This window comes from Dendrobates tinctorius, unplaced genomic scaffold, assembly GCF_039654945.1.
Source record: "Dendrobates tinctorius isolate UK_male_01 unplaced genomic scaffold, ASM3965494v1 ptg000086l, whole genome shotgun sequence".
NCBI lineage: Eukaryota > Metazoa > Chordata > Amphibia > Anura > Dendrobatidae > Dendrobates > Dendrobates tinctorius.
The window spans coordinates 48,329,069-48,347,429 of record NW_027361754.1 but is presented as its reverse complement, the minus strand read 5'-3'; the positions used below and the strand labels follow the sequence as shown (position 1 = coordinate 48,347,429).

Sequence of the window (18,361 nt, the reverse complement as noted above, 5' to 3'; positions counted from 1 at the left end):
TACCCAACAGTGAAACTAACATGTCCCTCAAAATAGTGACAAATGTGCTGTTCGCTCTTGCTCCAAAGTGTATCATATCAAAATTTGAAACAAATGAAGAAAAAAAAACCTGTGGCGTTTCCGACCCTTTATACATCACTGCACAAGAACACGCTAACATTTGATTAAAGGGCTATTCCATCTCTGTTCCCTCCGTGTACTATGAGACGAGCAGGGCAAATGTCACATCTAATGATACCTGATGGGTCCAGTGTGGGATCAGCAGGTATACTGCACCTGTCCTGTTCATTAGAGGTGCACAATATCTGCTGATCATGCATGCAGCCTAGCAGGTCCAGTACATGCTGCTCGATGCGGGAGTGGAGTCTGAATAACCCTCATACATATCAAAGCAACTTGTGTTTATGGAGGCATAGTATGGGCTCAGATCTCCCCATATTACAGATGCGTATAATGGTCGTATGCATGAGGCCTAATACTATATTTAGCTGAAATCCTCAGATGCACAACTGTTTATAGGCAGGGCGGCTTCTCATCTAGAGACATATCAAACAGCCAACATAAAAGCTACAAAGAGGTGATGAAAATGAAGCCGGGTAAACACAGCTGACTAAATCTGAAGTATGCCAGGGACACAGACCTCTACAGTACGGACTCCTGAATGCTCGAAGTCGGGTGAAGGACCACATCATACGATGTCCATGAGACACCCGAAATGAAGCATCCGTTTCTTCTTATTGCTTTCATACCTGTGCTCCACACAGCTTCATCCGTGTGAGTCATTATTGTAGAAGTGACTGCAGCCTGAGACATATTGCAGTGATTATATCGCTTGGGTAATCTGGAGTTTGTATGAAACCAGATTAACAGTGTGTAATAAAGTCTGAAAAAAAGGCAGCTGTAATGGAAGCTGTATTATTATTAGCTGTGCGTAATATGAGCGATGTATAGTGCAGAGATCGGTCTTTTTATAACAAGAGGAGATCTGTTTAGGGCATGCTTCACCCACAGAAAGCAAAGCATACTAAGGGTATGTGCACATGTTGCCGATTGCTGTGCAGAATCTGCAGGTCAAAATCCGTGTGTTTTTATTCGGATTTCCTGCGGTTTTATTGCGAATTTTGTGCGAATTTGGCATGCGGTTTTACACCTGTGGATTCCTATAATGGAATGTGTGTAAAAACGCTGCAGAATCCGCACAATAAATTGGCATGGTGCAAAAAAAAAAAAGGCGCTGCGTTTCTGCACGGACTTTTCTGCAGCATGTGCACAGCATTTTTCCCCCCCATAGAATAACATTATACTATAAATCTCTTGCGGATCTGCAGGGCCAAATCCGCTGCGAATCCGAATCAAATCCGCAACGTGTGCACATACGCTAACATTTTCTGCAAAAGCGTCTAACCTGCGGCATGAGATTGCTGTTAATACTGCTTTAACACAGATTTTGAGTGGGCTGCGGTGTTTAGTTGCATAGTGGGCTGCCACAGTTTTTCAGGCCACCAGCCATTCTTTTATGTTTGTTCAGATAACTGTGCTCATATGCAGCAATTTGTACTCAACACTACCTCGGCACATAAAGGACTGGGTTAAGTCCAACACTGGCCAGTGCCAGCTTATTACGTTTTTATGTGATGTATACAGCAGGCTCTGTATTATACAATGTAATGTATGTAGCAGTCTGTGTATCCTATGTAAATTATACAGCAGTCTGTGCCTCCTGTGTGATGTATATACAGCAGCCTGAGTTTCATGTGATGTATATACAATAATACAATAGTTGCAGTGTAGCCTATGTGATGTGTATACTGCAGTCTTAGTGTTTCCTATGCGATATTTATACAGCACTGTCGCTGTTTCCTATATGAGATATGTAAACCGTAGTCTGTCTCCAATTTGATGTATATACAGCAGTGTTTCTTAAGTGATGTATACAGAGCAGTCTGTGTATCCTATGGGATGCATAGACAGCAGTGTCACTGTATCCTATGTAATATATAAAGCAGAGTCTCTGTGTCTCTGATTTTATATATACAGCAGTCTCCGTGTATCCTATGCAATGTATATTCAGCAGTCTGCATATCCTATTCAATGTGTATATACAGCAGTCGCAGTGTATCATATGTGATGTCATATACAGCAGTCTAATGTGTCCAATGTTATGTATACATCAACCTCAGTGTATCATTTTATTTTACATTTTCTATATTAATAACAATCTTGATACTTGTTTTGACAATTTTTTATAAACATTTTTCAAATGGGCCGCTGCATATCTAGAATTATGTGGCTATTTTTTTGCTTATCTGTGCTGGCAGAAAGCAGGAAAATTATGCATGGGACCTTTATTTGTTCATCTGCTTTAGTTAAGCCCCCGTCACACTCAGCGACGCTACAAAGATCCCGACAACGATACGACCTGTTAGGATCGTTGCTGCGTCGCTATGTGGTCGCTGGTGAGATGCCAAACAGTCAGATCTTCCCAACGACGCAGCAACGATACGGCGACCCGTAGCGACCTTTGTAACAATGTCGGCGGTCATTGGGACCCTGTCACATAGCAGCTGCTCTGACGATTCTGACCTTGAATCAACGCAAATCCACGCCTAGGTGTCTCGCTTCTGAGTCGCTAACGAGGTCATTGGTAAGGTGTCAAACATACTGATGCATGCTACCCAGCGGGACCTCGACGATCAAAAAAATGTCCAGGTCATTCCGACACAACCAGCGATCTCACAGCGGGGGCCTGGTCGCTGCTACCTGTCAAACGTAGCGAGATCGCTGCTGAGGCCGCTGTTGCGTCACAAAACTTGTGACTCAGCAGCGATCTTGCTAGCGATCTCACTTAGTGTGATGGGGGCTTTAGTATTTGTGTATTTAATGTGTGGCCTAAGACCAGTCTTTTTCTTCCATTGTGTCCCAGAGATGCGAAAGTGTTGGACAGACACCCCTGATTTACCAGATACATCATAAGCTGCTTTTGACCGATGACGTACAGTGGCTCCGTGTTAAATTTTAAAAAAAAAGTATACTTTTTTTTATTAGATACAGTCTACTATGCTATTCCATACCCTCTTATTTTGGTATATTGATGTATACCAGGATGAGAGGGCCATAAAGACGCTCTTCAGTTCCCGTGAACATATTTAGCATCTGTAGTTTTTCCGGCTTATAAGTTAAATGTAACTAATATGATGTCAAGCTGCAAGTGATTAAATAGGATGTCAAGGTGGAAGAATAGGATGTCAAGGTGGAAGAATAGGATGTCAAGGTGGAAGTGTGCAAGGGTTTAATAAGTGGTTATCTCTCTCTGTATAAAGGACGATGAGCCCCGAGCGCTTTTTATCCGCACTACCTTAAAAATCACCCCCCGCTGCGGCTGCAGTGTGAATGACTTAATGTCATGAAATCAGATGTTGTTTCACTTAGCAGCATGTAGAGGCCTGCACAGCGCGCCGGCTCTATGTGTAACCGCATCCCCTGTCTCCTTTCATTATCTGTTAACAGTACTCAACCTGACACGGATATTTGATAAATGGAGGTCGCTCTGGAGTCTCCTGTGCTGGATCCAAGAAGGACTGGAATTAAGAAAAGAAAACCAGGAGCAATCTGTGGTACTCTGGTGGGCATGTATGTGGCCTGGCTGGGGTTCACCATGATGGGGCCTGAAATTCTTGCCATCTAGAGCAGCATTGCAGGGCGGATGCTTGAGACATGACCATCAGAACCATCACGTCCTGAATGCATGTTGCTGGAAGGCTGTGGCGGCCTCGGCTTTGTTACCGCTGACATTGGGGATGTTGGCTTCCTGTATGCAGTGATGAGAACACTTAGCCTGTGGCTTTTTATTTTGTTCTCTTGTCACCTGGTGTGATCTGCCGCTCTCTGGTGGTATTTTCCTTGAACAATACAAAGCTGCTGTTTATTACATAGTTTCTGCGTCCAGAATCGTTAGGGTGACAGTGATGAAGGCGGCTGCATGTGCTGATCATTTGTAGGGGCAGGTGGTGCTGGCTTTAGGGCTTGGGAGGAAGCAGCAATTCGCTGTCGCAGGCAGTCAGGGCATGCTAGGAGACGTTTTATTTAAATTTTATATATATCATCACTTGCAGGCCACGAATGTAATGTATTCTGCGGAAAAGGCATACTTGTCCGTGAAGGCATTTTTAACCCCTTACAACGCGGTCGAAGGTGCCTCTCCTTCTGATGGAGGCTCATGAAATGTTGTGGAAGTCCTAAGCAGGCAGCTGGAGCATTTCTCTGTGGTTACACCTTGTCCGCATGGAGCAGTAAAAGATTTCCACTTGGCTGCGTTTTCTATTGCCTCCTTGAGAGAAGGTGGGGAGAGCAGGAGGAAAGTTTCAGCCAGCAGGATCACATTAAAAAGCTAATGCCATCCGCTTGCAAACATTGCACCGAAGATGTTATCTTAGTATATGCAGGGCAAGGGATTTATGAAATGCCTTGGTTTACTAAATGTTAAAAATAGTTTGTTTTATAATTTAAAAAGAGGAAAAATGTGTATCTGCGCAATGGGGGAAATGGCAAAAACATGGTTAGTGAAAGATGCCAGAAAAAATCCATTTGTGTGCACATGCAATTTCTTGCAATCGAATAGGGACGCGGTAGGTGCAATAACCCACTGTGATTGCATTATTATCTGGTGTGCAGTTGCTGAGGAATCCTAGCTTAAAAGGTGAAGAGAAGTGTGTTTTTGGATAGTGTTTATAACCGAAGCGCTTTTGCAATGTAGTGCTTTTTGTTTTTGCATCCAGTCTTTTGTTTACAGCTCGTTACCTAGGAGACAGACCACCAATGCTGTCTAGTTTGTAAGCACTGCACTGAAGCTGGCCAGGGTTAAGTGATGACTGTGCACTCCAGTGTTCCCACGCAGCTAGCTATAAAAAAAAAAATCTAAACACCGTGCATGTCTGGCCGCCACTTCTAGATTGCAGTGGTGGTCGGTCACTAACGGAAATGAGCTGTATAAAAAAAGTAAAAGATGTAATGTGTCAGGAACTGCTTGAAACTGGAATAAACAGTCAGTGGCAAGAGTGCGTGTCAAGCAGTATCTATTTATGCAGCTGGGTATACACCTTTAAGGGTATGTCTACTCAAGACAAAAATGCTGTGTATTTCAGTGGGAATTTTGAAAAATCGCAATTTCATCCTGCACAGGGACTTGTAATGCCGATTCTAAAAATATGCAGCACGTCCATTTCTGTTGCAGCTTTTTCTCCTTTCAATGTAGAATATCCGCCAAATGCATGATATTTTCCACCCTGAATCTGCACGTTACCCTGAATTTACAGCGTATCCTTCCATCCTGTGTAGAAGGATTTTAACGCGGTGTTGAAATCACAAGCTAAATACTAATCTTCTAAAGAATGCTAACCATCCGGGAAGAACACATAACCACTGTGATAAATTTGGCACAACCAGACAGTCTAAATTTAGTATTTATTGACCCACTATGTTTAGAAAAAATAGTGCTCCGAAATCTCCTGTGTGAATGGGACTGAATCTGAAAATGGCATGCAAAGCGAAAAGAAACGTGGCCATTGTCTGCTAGCCGAGCAGACCTTGTAGTCACAGCTCCAGTTGCAGGATTGTTGGACTTTGTGACGGTATGGTCTGTATTTTTCGATGTTTCATGCAGGGCTCGATTTCCCAAGCGACAGTTTCTGACGCCTCTATGGCTCTCTGCCTGTAATGCGGGCAGTCTGACCCTGATAACCCAGATAGCTGGGTGGAAATGAGATGTCACGTCCTGGGCGACCTGATGTGCGGGAGACATGCTCGACGTGAGCGCTGTACACCGGCGCGGCACGTTGCTCCAGATTCCCTGGTGTCTGCTTTTTTCATCTTAGAGCTTTCTTTCAGTCACAATTTCTGTCTTGACGCCGGGCCCACACATTTATACACAGATTTTCTACACATAAAATCTGCAGCATTTTACTGCAGTGGATGAGTTTTGACTTAATCTCATCTACGTGCTGCATTTTTTTTTTTTTTTTTGTACATAATCTGGGAACAAATTTTGCTTTTATTGCATTTTCTTTGGAAATCTGCACCATGTCATTGTCCGTTTTGGAAACCGCTCCTTTTTGGTGAGGATTTTACCCATTCATTTCCATAGAGGCGCTAAATACACTGGCCTGGTATTGTCTCATTTGGTGTGCGTCTGCCCAAAAAAAGCACGAGCGTGGCAAATCGGTGCGGATTTTAGGTGCAGCAATCCGCACGTAAAATCTGCACCAAATGCACAGCGTAGGCGTCCGTGTATCGCAGCCTGCAATGCACGGGCCTGGCTGCGGGTCTCCTGAGCACCACTGCACATATATGAGGCGGCCGATTTCGGGTCAGTACTCGGACCGTGGTACACCGACGATGACATTTGGCCTAACGTTTTAGTCAGCTTGCTGGCCCTGGGTGTTGCTTTTTTCACGGTTTGAGGTAATAGGACATCAACAATTTAATAGCTTGTTTATGACTGGTCTACAGAGATGCTCGAGCCATGGACTTATTATTTTTATTCTTTTATTTTATGACATTTCTTGTGAGGCAATTTTTTTTAATCAAGTTGTTTGACCATATCATCCTTGGTCCCAAATAGTTGGGTTAATCCTGTCAGGGAGGTTTCACACAATCGGAGCTTTTCTGAAATCTCACTAAAAAAAAAAAAACCCAATGTCTATCTGTGCCCCATAGCAACCAATCACAGCCCAGCTTCCATTGTTTTAACAGCTGTGGTAAAATGAAAGCTGTGCTGTGATTGGTTGCTAAGGGCATTATATATAGAGAGATATAGATGTATATCTCCGATAAGTTTTATTTATTTTTCTTTTTTCTTTCTAAAGCCGCCCTTATAAGCTATAGAATTGGGAACACCACTATTGCCTAGTGTCCTTTTGAACCTTAATTTTTTTTTTTTATGGCGATCATAAAACAGTACCGTTTTTTTTAATTTATTTTTCGTCATGTGCTTGTCTTTATGACTAGAAGAAGCATGAAAAATCGTGTAGATTGCGAAGTGAATAATCCGGAGCATAGCAAGCAATCAGATTCGCTCTCTCATTTGAACTCAGACAGTTGGAAATTCGGAGCAGCGCCCTGATTGGCTGCACTGGCGCCTCCTGCCGGTGACCTCACGTACTGGTCCTGCCGGTGCCTCTTTGTATGAGGAGGAGGCGGCAGCCGGCGGGATCCAGTCCGGGTCTTGCCTGTGGCTGGGAGCGGAGCAGGAGGCTGGAAGGGGCTGATCTCCGTCCTCTCGCCCCCTCCCCCGGCTGCTGATGTCTGCTGTACGGAGTCTGCTGAACAGCTGAGGAGGACGGCAGCAGCGCCGTGCATGTGGGGACAGGAGGCGGAAGGGCAGCCGCAGGAGCCCCGGATCCCCGCCTGCTCCGCTCCGGGATCTAGCCACCTCGTTATAGCGCTCATCCATGGGGAGCAGCCAGGCCGTGACCGCAGCTCCGGGACTCCGTGGGATTTCGCAAGCTGGCCACGGCTCGGATCCCAGGCAAGTGGTGATCCCCCTCCTCCTCCTGGGGAGGCAGCTGTGCCTGGCACTTGTTGGGGGTGATGGCTGCAGAGCCCACCACACAGCATATTGTGTGCCCAGCCTGTGGGCATGGAGGGGGCACATGTTGGCTCTGGAGGTGATGGCAGGTTATTGGTCTTGTGGGTGCAGATTCAGAAGAGTTCTTTAATTTGAGGCTACCAACACCTGTGCCAATAATCCACTATGCCCTGGCTAGGGTCTAGCAGCAAAAGAATACACCTTTTGTCCTGGGGTGAAGCCCCTCAGGCTATGGTCACAACCAGGGCACGACACTATAATCATTGCCATCCTCCAAGGCATCTCTGGAAATGTAGTGGTGCCCCTCAATTATGTTATTGGCTAGAAAAGAGTAGTGGTCTTAGATCTAGTTGATAGGGTCCTACTACCTAGATCAGCAATCATGGTCCTCTCAGGCCTCGATGAGTGAGTGGTCTATGCTCTAGTTAATAGCACCCACTCATGCCTTAATGAGATGTGGGGTCTCTGCTCTAGTTAAGAGGACCCCCTCAAGCCTCGAATGAGTTGGGGAGGCTGCTCTAGTTAAGGGCTCCACTCAGGCCTCGATGACTGGTGTCAACTCTAGTTAATAGGCCGTGCTCAGGCCTCAATAAGTGGGGTTCTCTGCTGTAGCTAATAGGACCCGCTCAGGCCTCGAGTGGTGGTCTCAGCTCTAGTTAATAGGTCCACCACAGGCATCAATGAGTGGTGGTCTCTGCTCTAGTTAATAGGACCCACTCAGGCCTCATTGAATGGGTGTCTTGTCTCTGTTTAATAGGACCCAATTAGGCCTTGATGAGTGAGGGGTTTCGTCTCTGGTTAATAGGACCCGCTCAGGCCTCATTGAATGGGTGTCTTGTCTCTGTTTAATAGGACCCAATTAGGCCTTGATGAGTGAGGGGTTTCGTCTCTGGTTAATAGGACCCGCTCAGGCCTCACTGATAGGGGGTCTCATCTCTGGTTAATTGGACCCGCTCTGGCCTCACTGACTGGGGTCTCGTTTCTGGTTAATAGGACCTGCTCAGGCCTCACTGACTGGGGAGTCTCATTTCTGGTTAATAGGACCTGCTCTGGCCTTCACTGACTTGGGATCTCACCTCTGGTTATTAGGACCCGCTCTGGCCTCACTGATTGGGGGGTCTTATCTCTGGTTAATAGGACCCGCTCAGGCCTCACTGACTGGGGAGTCTCATTTCTGGTTAATAGGACCCGCTCTGGCCTTCACTGACTTGGGATCTCACCTCTGGTTATTAGGACCCGCTCTGGCCTCACTGATTGGGGGGTCTTATCTCTGGTTAATAGGACCCGCTCAGGCCTCACTGACTGGGGAGTCTCATTTCTGGTTAATAGGACCCGCTCTGGCCTTCACTGACTTGGGATCTCACCTCTGGTTATTAGGACCCGCTCTGGCCTCACTGATTGTGGGGTCTTATCTCTGGTTAATAGGACCCGCTCAGGCCTCACTGATTGGGGGTCTCACCTCTTGTTTATAGGACCCACTCAGGCCTCTACTGTTTTACGTTTTGCTCTTGAACTTCTGATCACTGCTGAGTCTCTACCTCCCGACACATTTCCTTGTAAGTGGTGGAGCTGCGGCTTGCTTTGTCCTTAGTGGCTTCAGTTTCTACCCTGAATCTCCCATGATGCCGGCTCCAGCCTCGGACCCGGTAACCCTCGTTTCCTACTTGCTGTAAGCAGGCACACAGGGCGGTTAGTAACAATGGGCAGCAGCCAGGAATGGCATTTTGAAGGTGTCTGTGCCAGGCCTCGTGTGAGTGCAGAGCTTTGGCTCTGGGAGTGCTGTCCTCTCTTGCCCTCTGTGAGGGGCAGGAGTGGATCCCGGAATGCCTTTCATGTATAATTGGAGCAGTGCTGGTGTAATGTTTACTCCAGCCATGTTCTCGGCTGCAGACTGGCCTGACCACTTTCTATTTGCTGAGAGAACCAGCTCCAAGTCCCCCCTCCTCGCCCTGTGGAGCACATGTGGCTTCACTCATTCACAGCACAGTGTAATGTCTGCCTGGAGTTTCACCCACCCGCATGTGTTTCTGGAGATTTAGAGGGGGTGTATTAGAAATCCAGCCTGTCCATATTTATCACATCCTTCCTAACTGGAAAGAAGGGAGCGGGTCCAGGGCTGATGGCGGGTGACAGTCATAAATTGTTTAAACCTCTCTGGATCGTCTCGTAAATCACCACTGTGTGCGTGTTTTTTTTTTTCTTTGTCTTTTCACCCCTTTTGGTAACTTAACCGTTTTACTGGAATTAAGGCTGCAACATTATCCTTGCACTCATGTATGCAGAGCGTTTCCAGATCTCGCACACTCGCTGTGTTGGCCTATTTTTTTCTATTTTTTTAATAATATTTAGACTAACCCTATAAAAAAGCCTCTGCATCCAAATTCCTGCGTCTACTGTTCCCTGTGATCAGGCCGGGGGTAGTACAGTGTGTGTTCTGCTCTGGCTAAATATTTGGTGGCAAGGCCAATAAAAATACATGGCGTGCCAGCTCGTGTAGGATAGTAAGCCGCGTTCTGCACTTGGATCAGTGGTAAAGTGCACACATTGTATAATATGAGCATTTACCTTTAGGTTTGGTGCGGCCTTGTGACTGGAGCTGGTTTAATATTTGACGAAGTCAGCGAGCTTCATGTAAACGTGTGAATGAGCCGGTCGTGTCATGGCTCCAGGTGGAAACTTGGGCCTCATGCTGGGGCTCTGGGATAATATCCTGCTAGGTTGACCCTGTTGGACTGAGTGTCTTAGAGTACTATAGCCAATAAATGACTAAGTCTTGTAATATATTGGACGATTTATTGAATGGATTTGCAACTTGAGTGTTTCTATCTGTTGCGGAAAACATTTCCATGGGTGACGTCACTTTTCATTTTCAGAGCGGAAAAATCATCGACTGTATGAAAGGCAACACCGATTTCCCGCTGGAAACAATAGGAGGCAATTTGGAAGTGTGAAATCCGCAGAAAACCTGCTGCGTGAACATGCCCTTGAGGCTATGTGCACACGTAGTTTTTTTGGTGTGCGGATTTTGGAGAGAAAACCGCAGGACTTGTCCTGCGGTTTTGCCCTGGGGTTTTACACCTCATAATGGATGAAGTGTAAAACTGCAGCGTTTCTGCACCAAACAATTGACATGCTGCGGATTGTAAACCGCGGAAAAATCCGCAGCATGTGCACAGCGTTTTTTTAATTTCCATAGGAAATAAAGGTACTGTACAACGCAGCAGTATCTGCTGCGCACCCGCAGCTGCAGAAACGCTGCGGAAGCGCAGCAAAATCCGCACCGTGTGCACATACCTTAAGGCCCGGGCTACCTGGCAAGCTGTTGGGATTGTGACCGTGCATCTAATGACTTCCTACGTGTTGCATTGGCAACTAAGACAATTGCAAATATTTTCAAATGTGCCCAATTGCCATAGACTTCAATGTAAATCTCATGCTATTTGCAATTTGAATGCATCTTGTCTGCAATTTCGTTTTTTTTTTTTTTATGTTTTACAGCAAAATCCCATCTCTAAAACAAAAGTTGCGCTATAGCAAGTTACAGTACGTCACTGAGATCCGTGGAAGGAAACTTATTAGATCTCCTTGCCTTTCAGATTACAGAAGCATATTTGTTTTAGGAACTTTCATACCATCATTTCACTAGTTTACTAGTCTTTCCCTTTAAGGATCCATTATGCGGTCTGCGTGTGTAGGGGGTGCATTTAAGCAACTCCTCTTAATAGGGGTTACTGTTTCTTATGGGGTTCACCAACTTAATTTCTCAATCCACAAACGTATGGTGCCAAAGCTGGGTCTCCGTGCCAGTGCCTCAACTGTAGTAGTATACCTCTGCCAACCCCTTCAGAATCCACTGACTTCACTGTAAAAAAAATAAGATATATTCAGTTTTTCTTTGCTTACAACATTATGATTTTATTTTTAAATAACCTTATTAATAGACGTTTGTTCAGAACTCGGGGCACACGAGCGCTCGTATTGTGGCCAACTAGGTGCTTGGCAGGGAGCACATGTAGCGTTACTTGATCTGGCGGTACGATTATTCGGACTAGTGTTACACTGGGTTTTTTCTTCTTTGCCTTGTGGCTGCTGGAAACGAGGCATCAGCTCTTGCTGCTAATAACATGTTTTACTGAAGCTGAAAGCAAACTCAGATTAGTGTTCTTCCAATGTGGATGTGACGTGAAACTACAACTCCTAACATGTCCTGAGGATTTACAATAGCTGCAGGGGGGGCTACATGCTGTAGACAACTGCTATGAATATTAGTAGTCTTTATCCTATTTTCCCCTTGTTTGGGTTCTGCCTTGGTTTTAACCATTTCCTTCCAGGTGGGTTGATTATTTGGATTATCTATTGTTCCATACATCCTTTCTACTGCTTGAGGAGAGTGAGTTGGATCACATATGAAAATTAAAGATTGTGTCTCAAAACATGGCATGAAAGAGTGATTTGGAGCTGACCTGCCACACTGGGCCGGATACCAATCAGCAGAGATGCCACATGCTCACCAAAGCCCGTTTTAGAGGGCCAAAATGCTGGCACCTGCATTAAGGCGCAGGACGCACCCCTCACTAATCCTGCTCCATTTCAGCGCTAGTCAGTAGTGCAGCATCTGCACTTTGCTTGTACTCTTCTGGGCTTCATTGCTTGCACGCTTGACATGTTCCATAGGTTTTTTACAGCATGTAATAGTGTATAAATCAATACGTTCTCAACCAGTATATTACTCTTCCCAAGCTGAGTGGTCAATAGCATTACATGAAATATGGCGCACGACGTGGGAGGGGGGAGTAGCAAAGGTTTGCACTGAGTAATCTCCGTTGTGTAGATGAAAGTAAACCTAGAATGCAATGTGTGTGTAATATATTGGGGTGACAGATTGGCGTTAGTCGGGGTGCGAGGCAGCTCCACAGCCTGACTATCAAAGGCCCATAATCCAGCAGCATGAGAAGTCATTTATTTCTAGCTCATTAGTAATCTGTGGGATTCTCATTCATTCAACATATTTGGCAAGAAATTGATTATAAAAACTTAAAGGGGTTGACATATAGCGTAAATCCATGCCTTTGGGGCTATAAATCATTTTTGCAGTTGGGTTTTGTTAAACATTTTTGGACAGTTTTACTCTTTTGTTATTCTGCATGTTCAACTTTGATGTGGCCCATACTCCTAAAGCACCTAGGAGGGTCTCGGAAAAGGACGTCCTTCACAAGTCCGTGTTTTCAGTACGTGTGGCAAACATGTTTAAACGGATCCTACACGTACCTGTTATAACCTATGGGGCTACTCACATATCCTTGTTTTTACTTGGACCGTGTCACTGTGCAAAACAGACAAATTGTTTTTTTCCGGCAGCATGGATGACAAGGGCTAATACAAGTCTATGGGTCTGTGAAAAACATGTACAGCACAGGGAAGGCATTGCATGCTGTCTGTGTTTAATACTGCAAAGTATAGGAGAAGCTTTGTAATTTATTTCTGTTAACCCATTCTGCAGTCAGCAATAGTGTAACACAGACTAGAAAAGGTAAGCAGTGCAAAATTTAATAAAGCCCATTTGCAAAAAAAATGCATAAAATAAAAAAATCCTTTTTACCCCCTTCACCTTACATGTACTTAATAACGATCGCACGCTCTCTCCATTTGCTGACGTGATCAAAAGCGGGTGTCAGCGCTATATGAACGCTGATGTCCTGCGGCAGTGTCCATGATCAGTGCTATCTCCAATAGCTGGCGCTTAACCCCTCTGATGTTGTGGGACCAATAATGGTACCAATAAAGAGGTCAACTCTTTCCGCAAAGTACAAGCCCTCACGTGACTGTCGGCAGAGATATAGATAAATTATAACTCACAAACTGTGGCGATGCAAAAAAAAAAAGTTTTTTTGTGTTAATAGCCAAACACATAAGAAAACGATATAAATCTGTTATCTCTGTAATCGCACTGACCCGAAGAATAAAGTTGTACTGTCACTTATACCGCATGAGGAACGGCGTAAAAAAAAAAAAACTTTTTCAATTGCTGTTTATTTGTTCATTCTGACTCCCAAAGATCGCAGTAAGGCTCGGCTCACATTCATCCTGCGCTGAAATACGTGATTCAGGCTTAACCCCTTGCTTAAGATTCTCTATAAGGAGGCAGATGGAGGCACTGTTGACGCTGTCTGGCCTGTGATCCGGTGGTGTCTGTCTTTTAGGCGTGCATAAAAGTGCAGTCGGCAACAGTTTTCCAAATCCAAAATGTTCCCAATAAAAGCCTCAATTCATTCCACAAAAATAAAGCAAGTCCCCACTCAGGTCTGTCATCTGTCAATGGAAATATAGGGGGCTTCCTCCTTACCAGTAGTTCAAAGGCTCTGGAAAGTAGCTATGGCTCATTGCCCCCCACAAGAAATCTGTCAATCTGCACTTCTAAATCCGTATTCCCCCCCCCCATCCCCGTCTTCTGAGCCTCAGTGTGCCTAAACCACAGTTAACATCCACGTTGGACTTTTTTGTAGTGATGAGAGCCCACCTAATTTACAGGTGTGTGTCTCCAGAAGCACAAGCTGGGCACAATGTACTGGGCACAACACTGGCAGAATTGCAATTTTCACTTGGTAATTTTCACTGGTGCTTGTTTCTGGAAAACACACCCGATTTTAACTCCATGGGTAATTTCCAAAATGTTCTGGCACCTCAGGTGCTCTGCTAATGTGACATGTCACCATCAAGCCATTCCAGCATAATGTGCACTAAAATATGGCGCTCCTTCCCTTCTGGTCTTTGCACCGTACCTCAAGAGTAGTTTTCAACAACAACATGTGAGGTATTGGTGTACTCAGGAGAAATTGTAATATTTTGTGGTAGATTTTACTCCTATTAATTTTGAAAATTGAAAACGTGAAGCCAAATTAACATTTTAGTGGAAAAAATAGTGATTTCCCATTGACTCAGCCCAATGTTATACATTTCTGTTACTTGCTTGAGGGTTAAAAGTGCTCATAACACCACTAGATGAATTCCTCAAGAGGTTTAGTTTCCAAAATGGGGTCACTTGTGGTTTTGTTTTTTTATGCTTTGGCATGTCAGGGGCTCTTCAAATGTGACATGGCATCTGCAATCTGTTCCAGCCAAAATTGCGCTCCAGAATTAAATTGTTGCTCCTTCCCTTCCAAGCACTGCAGTGCACCCAAACAGTAACTTTCCTCAACATATAGTGTACTGAGGAGAAGTTGCACAACAAATTTTTGGGTTCATTTTATTATTCTGTGACACGTCTCTGGGTTCAAGGTGCTTACTATACATCTAGATAAGTTCCATGAGGGGTTTACCTTCCAAAGTAAGGTCACTCGCCTCTGGGGGAGTTTTCACTGTTTAGGCACATCAGGGGGTTTGCAAAGGCGACATGGCGCTCGTAACAGTAGTTTTCCTCCGCATATGGTATATCTGCGTACTCGGGAGAAATCGCACAGCAAATTGTACTGTTCATTTTCTCCTGTTATCCTTGTAAAATGCAAAATTTGGGCCTAAATGAACATTTTGGTTTGAAAAATATTTTTTTTCCTTCCACATTGCTTTAGTTCATGTGAAGTGCCTAAAGGGGTAATAAACATCTTGTATGTGGTTTTGAACACCTTTAGGGGTGCAAATTTTAAAATGGTGTCACTTTTGGGTATTTTCTGTCATATAAACCCCTCAGTCATGTCAAATGTGATGTGATCCCTTTTAAAAAACAAAATGGTGTTTATAAACTCTGTTGGAAACATTAGGAGTTTCTGACAAACTTTTAAGTTTCCTAACTTCCTAACAAAAAAAAGAAAAGTAAAAAAAAATGCTGATGTGAAGTAGACATGTGGGAAATGTTATTTATAAATAGCTGAAGAGCCCGGCGCTGCCCGGGCATAGTAACTAACTGTGGATAGTTATAACAAGTTATAATTAGCCTCCATCCCATAGTCCCGTGCCCATATACCCAACATACCTATCCTCCATCCAATAGTCCCGTGCCCATATACCTATCACACATATTCGCCATCCCATAGTAGAGTGCCCATATACCCATCACACATCCTTCATCTCATAGTCCCATGCCCATATACCCATCACACATCCTCCATCCCATGCCCATATACCCATCATACATATTCTCCATCCCATAGTCCCATGCCCATATACCTATCACATATTCGCCATCCCATAGTCGAGTGCCCATATACCCATCACACATCCTTCATCTCATAGTCCCATGCCCATATACCCATCACACATCCTCCATCCCATAGTCCCATGCCCATATACCCATCACACATCCTCCATCCCATAGTCCCGTGCCCATATATCCATCACACATCCTCCATCCCATAGTCCCGTGCCCATATACCCATCACACATCCTCCATCCCATAGTCCCGTGCCCATATACCCGTCATACATATCCTCCATCCCATAGTCAACCATTATGACATCATAATGAGCGGCGGGGCTTGCAACCCATGATGACATCAGCGTCGCCATGGCAACAATTATGACAACATAATGAGGGGTGGGGCTTAATACACACACTTTTCCCCCAGTATGTAGATAGGGGCAAAATTGTTTGGTGAATTGGAACGCGCAGGGTTAAAATTTTGCCTCACAACATAGCCTAGGACACTCTCGGGTCCAGACGTGTGACTGTGCCAAATTTTGTGGCTGTAGCTGCGACGGTGCGGATGCCAATGACAGACAGACAGACACACACTTGAGCTTTATATAATAGATTTCGTAGAGCATGGCTAACTGGTTTAAGGCTATCAAGATTCAAAGCTTGAAAATTGCGAAATTGTGGCAGAAATTTTGATATTTCACAAACGCAAAAAAAAATTTGACCTAAATTTACCACTAACATAAAGTACAAATGAGTCACAAAAAATAACCTCAAAATCACTGCGATTCGTGGAAGCGTTTCAGAGTTATTGCCACATAAAGTGATGGGCCAGAACTGTAACATTTGATCTGCTCAGGAAGGTGAAAGCAAGCTTCGGGGTGAATGTTAAAGGGCAATTTTTTTAGTTTTTGGTATACAATAAACAAAAAATGAGCAAAGTAACGTATTCAAAGTTTTAGATGTTCTTTAATCGCAGGCAGCTGTTTTTCTTCAAGTACAGCTTTACATTTGAGGGTGCAGATATAGTTAAGTTAGACGAGCAATGCAAGGATTGGGGGAAATCCTGGGGGAAGGGGTGAAAGCAATGTATCAGCCTTTATTTGGCTGGCTTACATTGCAGATTTGACGGTTAGACGGTGTTGACACAATCCGGGCACAAACTAACACACTAATACTCCCAGTTGACTTTTGATCCGCGGTATCATTGTGTAAATATATTTGTTAGGAACGGCGGCAAATAGTCCTCTTCGAAATTAATCCCCTTCCTAATCTGCTGCACCAGGATTACTACAGGGAAAAAAAGAGAAACAAAAATATTCATTCTTCTTCCCTGTCTGGTGGTTTTCAGACCACCTTTTCCCCCAATCTCTCACCAGTGTTTTATTTTTGACCTCCTAGAAAGCGACCGGATGATTGGTGAAGCCATCGCTGTCAGTTCAGTGCATTGTGTAGACGCCGTCTTCTATTCGCCAGAGATCAGACATATGTACAGTATGAGATCTAATGACAGCGCGCTCTTCAGATGCGTGCCTGTTAGCACGGTGACTCTTGTATCTGGGGGGGAGGCTGCTGTTGCTACCCTTTCTCTTAGGCATCAGCGCTATTGCTTTTCCTCTCCTCAGAGGATTTCCGCTTTTCAAGTATCTATACAATGTAATCGAGTGTTTCTTGAAATAACCACCTTTGCTTGACAATTCTTCAAAGATCTCAGGTTTTGCCTGTGTAATATTGTCAGATACAGCTTCATATTTATGTGAGCGCACAATGGGCATCATCTCCAATATGGGGAGGTGTCATTTAAAATCCGTACTAAAGGATTTATGTGAAATATATAAAAAGCTTTGCTGCAGTTGTCTAAAAATCACGTCATATCTGACAACGGTTGTCTTGATATTGTACGTTTATTTAAATATGGCTAAGTTAAGCCATCTTTCTGCCTATGTTAATAGTAAAACTACTCTTGGGGCACATACCAGTATAGTATGTCCAGGAACTGTTACTACTCCCATCCTTAGTAACTTTCCATTTACGCTTTTCAAGTGGGCGGATGGCATACTTCCAGCACTATAGGATCTGGAACTGCCCTTGTCTATTGTCTTCCCTGATCTGAACTGAACGTTCACCTCTCTGTAATGTTTTATGCAATGTGACAGACAGGCGACAAAGACATCAGGGTTTATCTTCGTAATAAACAAGACTTTCACCGGAAATATGAACTTGCATTGGTGATGCATGGGTTCTTTAGCTGCAAGGTATCGGTGTCCCTTTTTAAAAGCTAATCTGAAGCGTTTAAAACCTGTGTCCTTAATTGGTTTTTCATTTTGGTACCACAGCAAAGAAAATAGACTCCTGTTACTAGAATATCTTGTTAACAAGCAGGATAGATTGAGTTATAGCACTCACTCCTACATTCAGCCCATCCAAAAAAGGCATGGAAACTTCCCGGGTTGCTCTGACATGCAGTAATTACATAAACAGGGATATTCTGATTACACCTTTAATCCCATCCATTTTGTAAATTAAGTTTCAAATGTTGGCTTTAGACGCATTAATTACAAGTCTTGTGTAGAGAACTGGTGTTTCCTTGTAATGCTTAAAGGGGCGAAATGCTTCCCTTCGGTCAGTGTTCAAATACCGCCAATGAGCAGC

The 18,361-nt window shown here is 44.3% G+C and overlaps 1 protein-coding gene across 6 annotated transcripts in view; it reads left to right on the top strand.

Annotated features, from left to right (window-relative positions):
* RERE (arginine-glutamic acid dipeptide repeats) overlaps positions 1–18,361 on the top strand; it is a 403,316-nt gene that overhangs the window by 92,189 nt on the left and 292,766 nt on the right. For 2 of the 6 annotated variants that reach the window (XM_073585359.1, XM_073585353.1), the window contains exon 1: positions 7,191–7,522. The exons of 3 other annotated variants lie outside the window; for them this stretch is intronic. The gene's annotated coding sequence lies outside the window, so the exon portion shown is untranslated. Of the gene's footprint in view, positions 1–7,189; positions 7,523–18,361 lie in introns of those variants that run through there. One more of the 6 variants, XM_073585358.1, reaches the window with a different exon arrangement.